The sequence below is a fragment of the Schistocerca gregaria genome, chromosome 1 (genome assembly GCF_023897955.1).
Source record: "Schistocerca gregaria isolate iqSchGreg1 chromosome 1, iqSchGreg1.2, whole genome shotgun sequence".
Lineage (NCBI taxonomy): Eukaryota > Metazoa > Arthropoda > Insecta > Orthoptera > Acrididae > Schistocerca > Schistocerca gregaria.
This window is the reverse complement of record NC_064920.1, coordinates 148,638,646-148,653,065: the sequence shown is the minus strand read 5'-3', so window position 1 is coordinate 148,653,065 and position 14,420 is coordinate 148,638,646.

Sequence of the window (14,420 nt, the reverse complement as noted above, 5' to 3'; positions counted from 1 at the left end):
CCGAGACCGAGAAAAGCTAGTTTGTCCTCAGCTGCGTTCGTTCTCTGCTATTCTAGCGTAAAGACTTGCTGTTGTCGGTCACCCGTCATCCCAGGTCACAGTTTTTTTCAAATAACGTCTTGTTTCGGTCCATTTTCCCGAAGCATCTATTTTTCTTACGTCTTGTACGCAGGACGTCTTCCGAACGACAGTCTCATGACCTGGGTTGGTTGTCCGCAAAGTGCGAGTCACCTATTCTTTGCTGTTGGCCTCAGTCAATTAGAGCGTCATTCTATCGACTACTCGCTACTCTTCTTGTGAAATGTGGGCCGTAATTGTCAGCAGGTAATGAGTTCTCCTGCTTCTGCAAATAAGGTCCGTAGAATCGCTTCATTAATCACATCGTCGTGTATTTAGTTTATTTCTGTCGTTCTGTCTTACCCTCTCTATTCTTGTGCTCCTGGTTCACCTCTTTGTCCCTTCGTTCTATCCCTACCATTCACAGACCCACCCCTTCCCACTCTCTTCTCCTGTTGTCTCTGACATTTGTTACTAATTTCCTCTGACCCTTCATTACTCCCCTCCCCCCCCCCCCCCCCCTCAATTTAAACGTCCAAACATCATCCTTCCTGATGCTCTAGCGCACCTCAGTCTTCACCACCTTGACCTCTCCCCAACACACTTTCCTCCTACTCTTCTGATAGATGGCACATTTTCTCGCCATCCCATCATCCGTTCTTCCTTATATTACTTTCCCTTATTCTCCTATATTCTCAATCTCTTCTTGAATCCTTCACATCTCTCTCTCTCTCTCTCTCTCTCTCTCTTTCTCTCTCTCTCTCTCTCTCTCTCTCTGGCTCTCTCTCTCTCTCTCTGTGATAGTTCTTTCATTCTTTCTTCTCCTCCCGCCTTACACAGTTTGCCACTCCATGGCCCATCTTCTCACTGTCCAATCCTCCCATCGTGAAGTTGCCACCCTTTCCCTTATTCTCCTATACCCCCTTATACCTTTCATTTACCTAACCCTCGTAATTCTTTTTGCTCCTTTTCTCACTTTCTTCCATCCCATCTTTCTTAATCATTTCATTTCATTTCCTTACACCTTTCTGCACCTTTTTTAAGACTTTTTCCCCCAGTGCCCATTCTGTCCTACTAAGCACCTAGAACCTTCCCTCTACTGCTATAACCTTCTCTTCACATACATTTATCTTCTTTTACATCACCGAATCACCCTTTTGTCTCTCAATTCATTTCTGTCTCTAGCACATATTTTGACTCTATACATTGTACCCTGCATTTCAGGAACTCTCTATCTTTTCCTGTTTCTTTTCTTTCTTCCTTTGGTTTCTGCTCTTTCTCTGCACCAGTCACCTTTCTTTCTGTATCGCTCTGGTGTACCATTCCTTTTTCTATCTTGTCTGGCAATCTCTCAATCAAGAACAGACACCCACGCACACACATCCACCTGCTTGTTCATAGAGAGCAAGGAAAAGATGTATTCTGTAGTTGGACTTTCCGCCTATATTGAGTATGTGAGTTCTTCAAAATAGTTCAAATGGCTCTGAGCACTATGCGACTTAACTTCTGAGGTCATCAGTCCCCTAGAATTATTTATTTATTTCTTTATTTATGCATTTATTTTACCTGGCAAGATTAGGGCCTTCAGGCCCTCTCTTACATCTAACGAGGCATACTCAGATTGAACGAGTTACAGTTTCTACATAACATTAAGGACATATAACGTATTATGCAGTATTGATGTTAAAGAAAAAAATAGAGATTATAAAAGTAGTACAATGATAATTATAACAATAAAAAATAATTATAACAATCAAGAATAATAATAATAATAATAATAATAATAGTGATTATGTATATGAAAGTAAACATACTTTTCTTTTGTGAATGTCAGTTACATTGTTAGTTGGGAATTTTCTCGTTATATTCTTGCAACTTGTGAGTTATTCTCATCGAGCAGAGATATAAGACGATAGAATGGGGTGAAAGAGGTATATAAGAGGTACATAGGTTAGAGGAAGAGAAATAGAATGGTAAAATTCGAAGCTGTGATGGAGAGGAGAAAGAAAGAGATGGGAGGGGCACAACAATAGTGGCTATACCGTTCCTAATATGTAAGTTTTGAGTTCCCTCTTGAATGTTGAGTAGTTCTGGATAAGACGAAGATCACAGGGGAGTGCGTTCCATAGTCGTATGGCTGAGATGGAGAATGACACAGAGAAAGATTTTGTGTTATGTAAAGGTACAGCCAAGATGCTAGACGTATCCGATCTGGTATTGCGATTGTGGAATGATGATAGTTGTTTAATGTGAGAAGATAAGTATTGGGGGCACCAGTGGCTAAGAAATTGATGAAGTAAGCACATCGTGTGGAGATCGCGTGCCTTATGTGGGCGTATCCAACCTAGCTGGGGGTATGAAGGACTGATATAATCATACAACCGAATATTGCACACGTATCTAATGCAAGCATTCATCACTAGCTCGAGGCATCTAGAATTTTCGCTATTTGTGCCGTGTTGAACTACATCGCAGTAGTAAAGATTAGCCAAGACTAGTGTTTGGACTAAATTTTGTTTAACATGGGTTGGAAATATTTTTCTAAATTTTTGTAGGGAGGAGAGCGATTTCCGGCAAGCTGTGACTGTTTCTTCTTCCCAGTTTAGGTGTTCATCCAAGATTATTCCAAGGTCTTCTACTGTTTTTTGGTATAGTAGTTGGGTACCATTGAGGAGTATTGTAGGGACTGTTTCGCGAAAGTACCGGCTGATTAACTTTGGATGAGTTATAAGTATGACTTGGGATTTCTTGGGGTTTAGTTTCAGACCTAGGTTCTGTGCCCATCGCGAAACAGAGCAAAGATCTGCGTTCATACTCACTACTGCGCCAGCAATGTTTTTGGGGCTTGCACTTATGTACAGTTGGATGTCGTCGGCATATAGATGGTAGGTGCAGGAGTGAATCACTGAAGACATATCATTAATGTACAGTGAGAAGAGTAGTGGACCAAGAACGGAGCCTTGGGGAACTCCAGAGCGCACACTTTTCCATGATGACTTTTCCGACCCACAAATGACTTGTTGACTTCTGTTTTTGAGGTAGCTGTCGAACCAGTGTATTGCGCTGTTTGAGAAATTCAGCTGTTTCATTTTAATTAGTAATATATCGAAGTCAACTATGTCAAAAGCCTTGCTAAAGACAAGCAGTGTTAGGATAGCAGCTTCACGTTTGTCCATAGCATGTTTAATGTCATCAGTTACTTTGATTAATGCAGTTGCTGTACTATGGTGCTTTCGAAAGCCTGACTGATATTCGTCATGGATGATATGAGTTATGAGGTAATCCGTCAGCTGTTCATGGACAATGTATTCTAGGGCTTTAGATATGGCAGGTAATATGCTGATCGGCCCTTAGTCACCTGGCAACTTAGGGTTGTCAGTCTTGGGTATAGGCTGAATTAAACTTTGATTCCACTCAGTAGGATATGTACTACTGACAAGAGACAGGTTGAAGATGTCTGTGATAACTGGAATAATAGTGTCTACGACGTTCTTAATCATGCCAATGCTCACTCCATCATTTCCTAACTAACCTAAGGACATCACACACATCCATGCCTGAGGCAGGATTCGAACCTGCGACCGTAGCGGTCGCTCGGTTCCAGAGTGAAGTGCCTAGATCCGCACGGCCACTCCGGCCGGCCGTGAGTTCTTCCGTGATCAGAGTCGAATGAGCATTACTTTAAGTAAACGATGAATCTTCTGAGAGGAGTAAGATAAATAATGGTTCTATAGCTCTGTAATTTATTTTCAGTGCCTTCAGAAGTGTAGTACCTCGATTCTAAAGTTTGTATGACGCAATGAAGTGAAAACAATGAAGGACGCCAACTCGCTATGAGAGAAACGCAAACAGGAAAGTGAATGAGAAAACAGTGATGGAATAATAAATCTTGGTAGGAAAGATATTAATCTATGCATAAAAACACGTGAGTATGCTAGGAAAATGGATAAATTGTGAACGTTTCGTGCTTGCACTCATTTAGAGCAGCTTTAACCGACTAAAACAATGTAACTTCAACTGCTATGGGAAAAGTGTCAGCGTTTTACTGACAATGTAAGGGCTGAAGCTAAAGCAAGCAATCTGTTCGCTGTATGGAAAGGGATTTGGGGGAGGGGGGGTAGAGGAGGTGGGATTCGTGTGTCGTGAAAGGGGCCTCCGAGAGTAACAAGAAGCGGAACTCCCAAATTGAATCCGAGAAAGCGGCCGAGGAAAACAGGCAGCGAGTTATTAAAAGCCGGCCAGGCCGGGCTTGTCGTGCGGATGCGTGCCTGCGCGGTGCATTCACGGAATGTCCGCGTCCGTGCGCGCCCCGCACTAAATCATAAATTCCCGGCCTGCCTTTATTCCGGGGCGGCGAGCAAGTTTCCTCCACGCTAAGCCCCAATTTAGAATGCGCTGCATAAAGTTGGCAACTAAGCGCGCTGCGCTCCATAATTTACGCGGCCCACGGCGGGACGAGTTTGGACGGCTGCAGTCGCAGCGTCGCCTTTTATCGGCCGTCGGCCGTCCCAGGGACACTGGATTCTTTTTCATTTTTTTTCTGACGGCAATAACAATTTGAGCAGCGAGGAGTGCACTAAGTACTCGGCTCGAGAGCGGACAACGAGCCTTCCGCCGACGTCGCGGACCGTGGCCGGAAATGAAGGGCCAACTGCCGAGGACCGCCGAGCAGTGTGCTCAAAAGTCAGGCGGGACGGGAAGCTGGGGCAGCAGAGACAGCCGGGCCAAGCACTGCTTGTTGTCCACACTAGACACTGAAACTACTATTTCTGTTTACTGCACTGCTGGTACTTGCTGACATATAACCATTCCACGGAATGTCTACACACACTTCGGCCTATTAAAATTCCGACACCAGGAAGGACACCACATAAAAAAATTGCTTAGTGGCTTTATAATAAGAATAATACACGATTAAATCTTTATCTGATATGGGGGTGTAGGATGAGTGACATTTAGAACCCAGGGTTGTCACACTGGCTCTGTCTCGATTTTGATTCCCGGCCGGGTTGGGAATTTTCTCTGCCTGGGGACTGGGTGTTTGTGTTGTCCTAATCATTTTGAAACGTCCCCTTAGAAAAATTATACAAGACTGTGCTTAAACTGACACACAATATTTTAGCGCAACGCAATCTGACTTTTAAAAGTCCCTACGAAAGAATGGCCCTGACTAACATTAACCTATACGTTTCACAAATCACTTACCTCACAAAAATCTTTGTTACTCAAGCTACTGCAATACAGCGAGCGCCACTACAGCCAGCTAAATAAAAGATTCAAACTACTGAAGGCACTAACTACTCACAGGCATAGTTAGCAAATGAAAGATTTTAATACAGAACAAACAATGTATTTACCTTAATAGTCATAATATATATATAGCAGTTCATGACATCCAGTCTTACAAATTTCAAAACTCCGCCATCTCTCTCCCCACGTCCACCACTGCTGGCGGCTCACCTCCAACTGCGCAATCTTACAACAAGACGCACAGTTTAGCGCTACAGTACATGTATTTGACTGATTAATTTTGTACTTAAAACATTTATTTTTAAAGATATTTGAAGTACAATGATACAAAGGTTTTCCGTGATACATTTCATTCCATGGCTGTAATCTGTAACACCTGAGGATATAATTACATTTATCCTCAGGGGGGTACTCGCTTAGTTTGTGTACCATGTGTATGGCAGGCACAAGGAGCCCTAGCTAATATGGTATTTGCTTATACAACTTAACACATCGGTAACATATTTCTCTAACACATAAATTACACAGCTATCTGATCATCTAACTGGGAGAGTCAAACATTTATTTTAATACATCAGTGACAGATGTTCACGTAATTACACAGTTGGATAACTTCACACTTATGAAACTGTATTTTGTCTGTACTTTGTGAACTATTCATATTTTTTCGGAACCATTGTGATACTATGAGAGGTTCGAATGATGTATTTGGTATGTGATAATCATTTTTAAAGTACGTTTGAGGCAGATGACACTTTTGACATGAGCAGAGAATTTTTTTTTAGGTTTTGAAATTATTGGAGGAAGCTACGACAATTTTGAGAGTTGACTGAGATGTTCCGATGTTATTATTACGATGACTATGTGTATTATGCTGTTGAGGTATGTTTATCATCAATAAGCTGATGCTATATGAGGAATTTGATTATGCTACTATTTATTATGATGAAATATTGAAGAAGTGTCTATTAATATGTATATGTGTAATAAGGTAAGGAATAATGAGTAGTGGTTAGGGACTCTGATTTGTGAAAAAGGATGTTGGAAACCGAGAATCGTACTTTAAGAGTTATGAAATGTGTGTATATGCGTGAATGTATCACTATGCTGGCGAAATTTTTTTGGACACTATTATATTTAAGTGATTTTATTTCTACAGATTTGTAACGCAAATTCTTGACCTGTGAATTTTTTTTATATGAGACTGCCACTGTAGCGGAAACTGGTGTCGTAAATATTTCGATAAGACAGTTAAGTGACCACCTGCACGTAATCCGTCGTGGGCACCCAGCTGCTCGACAACCACCTGACAAAAGAAAGCCATTAGTGTGTGCCTGTCAGAGGCACAGGTGAAAAAAAAAGGCCATTATCCTCGCTATTGACATTCCTTTGTAGAAAGCATCGTAAATACGACACCCTCAAACTTGAAAACATGATTACACTGTAGGGACTGCGCACAGCACAGCCAGTGATTTTTCATACAGAGCCCTATGTGGCGTTACCAATAAGAAAACCTAAACAGCCTACTTACAATTTCGTTATCATCTTCGTCATCATTCGTGACATTGGCGGAAATGGACTATGGAAAAAAATAGGACTGTGTAAAATTGGGACTTTGTACGGGCGCTGATGTCTGCGCAGTTGAGCGCCCCTAAAGCCAAACATCACCAACAGCATCACACTGGCTCTGACCGGGCTCGGCATCGAATTGAGCTTGCAAATGAAATGACACAGTTGCAGAGACTTTACTGCTCTCATAAAAATCTAATGAAAATTTCTACCACTCCTGGGATTCGAACATGGGGCTGCTGGTTACTAGGCAGGCGCGTTAGCCACAATGCCACCTTGGCACAGCAGCATACACGACTGCACGGATTACCCTGGGAGCCTCCCTCCTCGACCCGATGGTGAGGGACTATTCCGGGACATGGAGAGCCTCGGCAATTATTTTTGTGTAAAGGGAAATGGTAGTGAATCACGGACTGTGGGGAAACTGAAACAGAAGAGAATCAAGGCATTTGAGATGTTTGCTACAGACGAATGTTGAAAATTAGGTGGACTGACAAGTGAAGGAATGAGTAGGTTCTGCGCAGAATCGGAGAGGAACGGGATATGTGAAAAACACTGACAAGGAGAAGGGACAGGATGATAGGCCATCTGTTTAAGACATCAGGGAATGACTTCCTTGGTACTAGAGGGAGTTGTACAGGGCAGAGGAAGACACAATTGAAATACATTCAGTACATAATTGCTGACGTATGTTGCAAGTCCTATTCTGAGATGAAGGGATTGGGACAAGACAGGAATTCATGGCGGGCCGCATCAAACCAATAAGAAGAAAGATGAAAGCGGAGGTGGGGGTATTTAAAGTAGATGGTGTGGGAGTGAGTCATTGGATCGAGGAGGGAGGCATATCTGCATCTGTGCAGAGTGAACTGCTGTGCCAGGGTGGCTTAGTGGATAACGTACCTGCCTAGTAAGCAGGACACCAAGTTTCGATTCTGTGCCTTGGTAGAAATCTTCACTCGCTGCCTCAGTGTTTGTACATAAAGGGGGAAAAAACAACTGAGCTTGGATGACGGATACAGTTATGCCTTTCCATAACGCTTCAGCTCTGTATGAGAGCAGTCGTAAGTAGGAGAGCAATATAGACTATTTATTGGAGCGAACATGACCCTGAACGCCGCCAATGCTTCGGAATTTAGATTGCCTACATATGGGAGAGGACCATTGACCTTGACCTTGAATACATGACGTCAAAAATAACACTGAGTCCATTACATATTCAAGTCGCACTCCTCGCCCATCCGTCCTCCTTGATCTGAGCACAGCTTAATATTTTGCAGGCTGTTAAAATGTAACAGTCAAACACAGCACAGTCATCAAAACAAAACAGCGAGTGAGTTAGCATCCCTTCACTCTGTCTAGAAGTGTACGACGTTCGAAAACTTGTCCTCAACTTCTGGAATTTTTTCCTCTTTTCAAAATCATTTTTACTTCATATGATAATACTCATAAGGTTCCACAGCAAACCATTGCCGAGAACGATAGTTCAGGTATACATGCCAACTTCGCAAGCAGCAGATGAAGAGCATTGTAATGTAGCAGCCGCAGCTGTTAAAATTCATAACGAATGTAAGTAAAATGAACCGCAAGGCAGCTGTAACTCGTCATTTCTTTAGCGTTACAACCAGTTTCGCTGTATTAAAACGGTATTCTGAGGATGGTACCAGGAAGGTAACTGCAAAGGAACCTTGGGTAACAGATAAAATATCTCAACTCATCGACGAAAGAAGTAAGTAAAAATTCTTCAGGGAAAGACAAGACCAAAGCAATACAAATCCCTTTAGAATGAAATAAACAGGAAACACAGGGCCCCAACGCGAAATACCTGCAGGAAAGATGTAAGGCAATAAAAAAAGAAACGAGCATCGGGAGACAGACTCGGTCATAGGAAAGTCAAAACAACGTTCAGTGAAATTAAACGTAAGGGTGGTAACATTAAGAAAGCAATGGGAATTACATCATTAAATGCAGAGGAGAGAGTGGAAGGGTGGAAAGAGTACACTGAAGGCCACCATGAGGGGGACATCTTGTCTAGTGAGATAGGAGAAGAAATTGGAGTCGATATGGATAACGTAAAATTTAAAAGAGCTCTGGAAGACCTGAGATCGAGTAAGGCGGAACAGATAGTGTTGTGTAGATAGTTCCGTGTTGTCAGCGCGTACACAACATTCTACCTAGAGCGCGCCCCGCTAAGCACAACAGCGCAGGCGCAGCGCTCGTCTGCCTCTGCACTACGAGATGGCGCTGCCTAGAGAGGGACCAAATTGTGCTTCCGCCGATCCGTGTATTAATATGTAACACAGCCAATGAGATTGGTGCTAACGTAGAACCTTTTCTCCTCGCGGATCACACTCGCGCAGTGATACCTGAATGCGCAAGGTATTATAACGAGTGATTAGTCAGTCTGCATTTGTCTGCACCAGTCTGCATTTGTCTGCATCAGTCTGCACCAGATAATATTACCATATTCTTGTACATAGCCATAAAGATAAATGTATAGACACTTTGTCAAGTACCAGATATATGTGAGAATAAGATTAACGTACCCAGACCAAAGGAACTTCAGATTGTCAATTGTAAACAGCATTCAGAATCAAGTTACATAATGTCTATGCTTTTTATTATTTTAATAAATGTGTATGAAAATTAATCAAGATCTGTTGAAAGTTGGTCGCCATCAATCTGCTACTCTAAGCGTGCAAGTGGCATTTCTATCATCTGACCTAACGGCAAAAGATTAACACGCCATGATAAGACGAAGAGATATATTGCTGACACTCGCCTACTTCGTTAGAGCGACAAGTCAAATAATCTGACGGTGTGTGTACCAAAGGTCTTACAGTACGCACACCACAGATAGATAACATTCCAGTGGAATTTGTAAAATCATTTAGGGAGAGCCAACAAAACGAATATCGAGGTTGATGTGTAACCAGTATGAGACTGGAGGCATACCATTAGATTTCCGAAAAACTCATCTACACGATTCCGAAGATAGCAAGGGCCAACAAGCGTGAGAATTATCGCACAATCGGCGTAACAGCTCATTCATGCAAGCTGTTCACAGGAATAATATACAGAAGAATGGGAAAGAAAATAGAGGACGTGTCAGTGACAATCAGTTTGGCTCTAACAAAGGAAAAGAACCAAGGGGCAGTTCTAACGTTGCGAGTGATAATAGATATGAGGCTGAAAAAAAGCATGCTCATTGGATTCGTCGACTTAGAAAAGCATTTGACAATGTAAAATGGTACGACATGTTCGAAATTCTGGGAAAAAAGAGGACTAAGCTGTAGCGAAAGTCGGATGATATACAATACGTAAGAGAACGAAGAGGGAACAATAAGTCTGGAAGACCAATAACGAAGTGCTCAGGTTAGACCGATAAAAAAGGGCTCAAATTAAAAATGCAGTAAGGCAAGAATGCAGACTTTCGACCATACTGGTGAATCTATATATTGACGATACAGTGACGGAAATAAAAGCAGATTAAGATGACATTGCTCTCCTCAGTGAATGTGAAGAAGAATTACATGATCTGTTGCATGGACTAATCGAATGAATACAGGATACGGATTTAGGGTAAACCATAAAGAGACAAAGGTAATGAGGAATAACAGAAATGATTTTAGCCAGAAATTTAACATCAAAATTGCTGATCACAAAGTACGCGAAGAAGTTTCTGAGAATGTACATTTAAAGCACAACATTATGCAGTACAATGGGAAAATAACAACAAAAGAGGATGGAAGAGTTTGAGATGTGGTGCCACAGCAGAATGTTGAACATCTGGTGGACTGATGAGAAAAGAAAGAGGACGTTCTTTGCAGAATCAGTGAAGAGAGGAACATACGGAAAACACTCACAAGAAGATGGGACTGGATGGCAGTGTAAGGCAGCTAGATTTTACCACCACACCTTTAATATTTTGTAAATTCTTTTCGATTTATATTTATATTAGATCACTGTTTACAGTGCACAGTTGGATTATCAATAATTTTATTGGCTATCACCACGTACTAATAATTTCCGTAGAACCGCGTGCATGGGAGTTAATTAGAGCAGAGCACTGACAGAAAGGGCGACGTGGGTTGTGTGCTCTTCAGAAACCACTGTAAGCTAAAGAAGGGATAGAAAGAGAGTTCCCTATCCTTCAGGGGTAGAAATTTACTGTCCTGAGAGAGAGAGAGAGAGAGAGAGAGAGAGAGAGAGAGAGAGAGAGAGCAGATCGAGGAGACGGCGGTTTACAACACTGAAGGAGTACACAGATTCACCTTGGGACAGACAGTGCTGACAACAGATTTCACTCTGGTGAGACGAAATTAACTTCAGAATAGCATATCTGACGAAAGAGTTTTGGGGGCTGAAGAAGGCGAAAAAGCATCCTTTTAGTGAAAAGATTTTGTGGCGTCACAAATGATGATCGTGACTTGACCTCTGCAAAATCTTCTCACGGTAAGTCCTGAGGCATGCTTCCCACAGAAAAACAGAGATACGTATTTGATTGGTGGAGCGCTAAGGACATAGGAGACCGAACAGAATCGTCCAGAAAATCTTCTGGAATGAGTACGAGCTCCTGTTGACTGGTTGGCAGATTCACGTCCCTTGTAGAGAAAAGTAGTGTTTTTGTACCGGCCACTGGGATTTGTCACTTGAGCGTAAACGTAGGTGCCCCGTATCCATTATGGAGAGATTGTATGGCATGTAAAGGCATTTCTCTGCGGGGATCAATGAAACACACTTCCCTCTGGGGATCGACATAGAGACTTCGTGGATGAGAGCCACAGCGGAGAATCTGGTATTTAAATTTTGAGAAGCGTTGTTTTATAGACAAGGAGCGCGTGAATTCGTTTCTCTGTGATCAGCGTTGTTATTCTGTATACTCGAGTGACGATTCTTTGTGAACTCACAATGAAGTGCTTGTTTAAGGAAGAATACTTGAGTCGAATTTCTATCCTTGGCTAGTGAGCAAACAGAAATCTGAAATTGTGTTGTTTCTTGTACTAAGGTAATTTCAGCACTTGGGGTTGTGTGCAGCATATTGCGTCCACTGTGTAGGCATTTGCAGGTTCGCCCTATACAGGGTCGGGCAAATAGAAGTGGCCCAGACGAGTGGATAGGCAGTGCAAAAAGGGATGATGGTGCTCACTATGAAGCAGCTGGTGTTCGTTGTGGTAATTCACGTGACAAAAAAGTCCTTGAAACGGCGTGGTCAATTGTTTGCTCAGAAGTTTAATATGTCGAAGTGCCAGCAACGCTTAGTCGGGAAATAGCATCAGACAGGATCTGTTTCGAACAAGTCGAAAAACATTCCGAAACGTGCCCACACGCCAAAAATGTTGCTGCAGTCCACCAGAAAATGATTCAGAGTCCTATCAAATCAACCCGACGCCTATCGCAAGACCACAGCATGTCACGCCGATCATGCTAACGAATACTCCACTTGGATATGCAAATGCATCCCTTCTGAACGTCTATTGCCAATTAACTAAAACCAGAAGATGTTGCTCAGCGTCTCCAGTTTTGTGAGTGGCGGTTCACTGATCTAACAACGTATGGCTTCGGCATGGATCTGGCCTTTATGTCTGGTGACGCCTGATTTCACCAGAGTCGTTATGTCAACTCACCGAATCATGGGTTCTGGATAGCCGAGAATCCGCATAACTTACACGAATTACCATTGCATAATCCTGAAATTGGGTTTCGGCGTGCAGTGTATACACACCGCATTATTGGCCGCATCGTGTTTCAACAGACGATAACTTCGGCATGTTACATTGTCAACGTTTTGAAATAATTTGTGGCAACATTAACGGAGGCGAGAAAGACCTATAGTTACTTTCAGCAGTATGGAGCAACTGTCCATTCAGCCGGCCGAAACTTGGAGTGCATTTATACAATCATGACGCTTGAGAGAGTTGTTAGAAGAAGTCAGTTTGCTCGCGGTCCTAGCTGGCCACCCTGGTCACCTGACCTGTCAGTGTGCGATTACTTCGTGTGGGGAGACCTCAAGTCTAAGGTGTATCGCAACAACCCTCATAGTCTGCAAGAGCTGCAGAAAAACATTTCGGATGAGACTGCAGAAATCCCAGCACTCCAGCTTCGATCCAACTTCAGAACACTGCCCAAAAGTGCCAAGAGATCAATGGTTATCACTTTCAACATCTGCTATAGTCAGGTTAGTACTGTATTTCCTTTCCTCTGCTTTGTTTCCCCATACCCTATTTTTTGCCCCACCCTGTACATCATGTGCACAGTGGTCACAAGCAAGTGGCTGGCGCAGTACAACTGCTGCCCGTTCTCTGGTTCAAAGCCGTTGGTTCACCTGTACTGAAGGTCTGTCTCACTTTTGTTCATCATCTTCCTTTTTGTCAATTTTTTTCTTTTTGTTAAAGTGGCCTTCTGCTTAGACATTAATCCTTGATTTAACTGAATAATTTATGAAAAAATGTTTTATACAAGGTCTTAGGAAACACGTAGTTAGGAAAAACTTAGTCCAATGCCAGACAACTGGTTACAAAACGTAGTATAGAATCGCTCTCTTCCAGTAGGACAGAATTGTTCCTTCCAAGATTAGGCTCCAGTATGAAGTGCACATTAATCAAGCTTATAGGTAAATGCCAATTGCCCCATAACTCCTAAGACATGCTCGAATATTTAAAGTGCTGTTAGATACAGAAAAATAGAGTTGCAATGGTCTTAAGAGTCACGATCGTTATCGTTATGAGAATTTTTGTTTAAATTCCGCTAGATTAATAGCATTGCATTTAAATATTCGTGATAGTCAGATGTCGACTCATTAGAGTCAGACGGTTATCCATAATTAGTTTTTTGTGATTCTCATAAATTAAGAATAATGCTGATACATGGTGAAACAACGCTCTGGTGGGCGGTTTGCAGGTTTAAATCACCTCGGGGTATAACCAAACAGTGTATTTGACCTGCGGTCGTTGCAAGGTGGTGCTGGCAGCAGTCCACACACGCAGAGGTGTGTTGGTGCATGTCAGAGTAGGGTGCAGCGAGTAAATGTGCAGACGTTTTCAGATTTGCTAATAGTGACTGTGTGTTGAAAATGGCTGAAAGAACACACTTTGATAACGTTATGAGGGGTAGACTACTAGGGTGGCTGGTCAAACACAGCAGGTCGTAGCACAGGCCCTCCGTGCGCCACAAAGTGTAATCTCAAGATTATGGCAACGATTCCAGCAGACAGGGAACGTGTCCAGGCACTACAGTACGGGACGTCCACAGTGAATAACACCACATGAAGACCGATATCTCACCATCAGTGCCCACAGATGGCCACGGGGTACTGCAGGTAGCCTTGCTCGGGACCTTACCACACCCACTGGAACAGTTGTCTCCAGACACACAGTCTACAGACGACTGAACAGACGTGGTTCATTCGCCCGGAGACCTGCAAGGTGCATTCCACTGACCCCTGGTCAAAGGAGAGCCCGTAAAGCCTGGTGTCAAGAACACATGGTCATTGAAACAGTGGTTCCAGGTTATGTTCGCGGACGAGTCCAGGTATAGTCTGAACAATG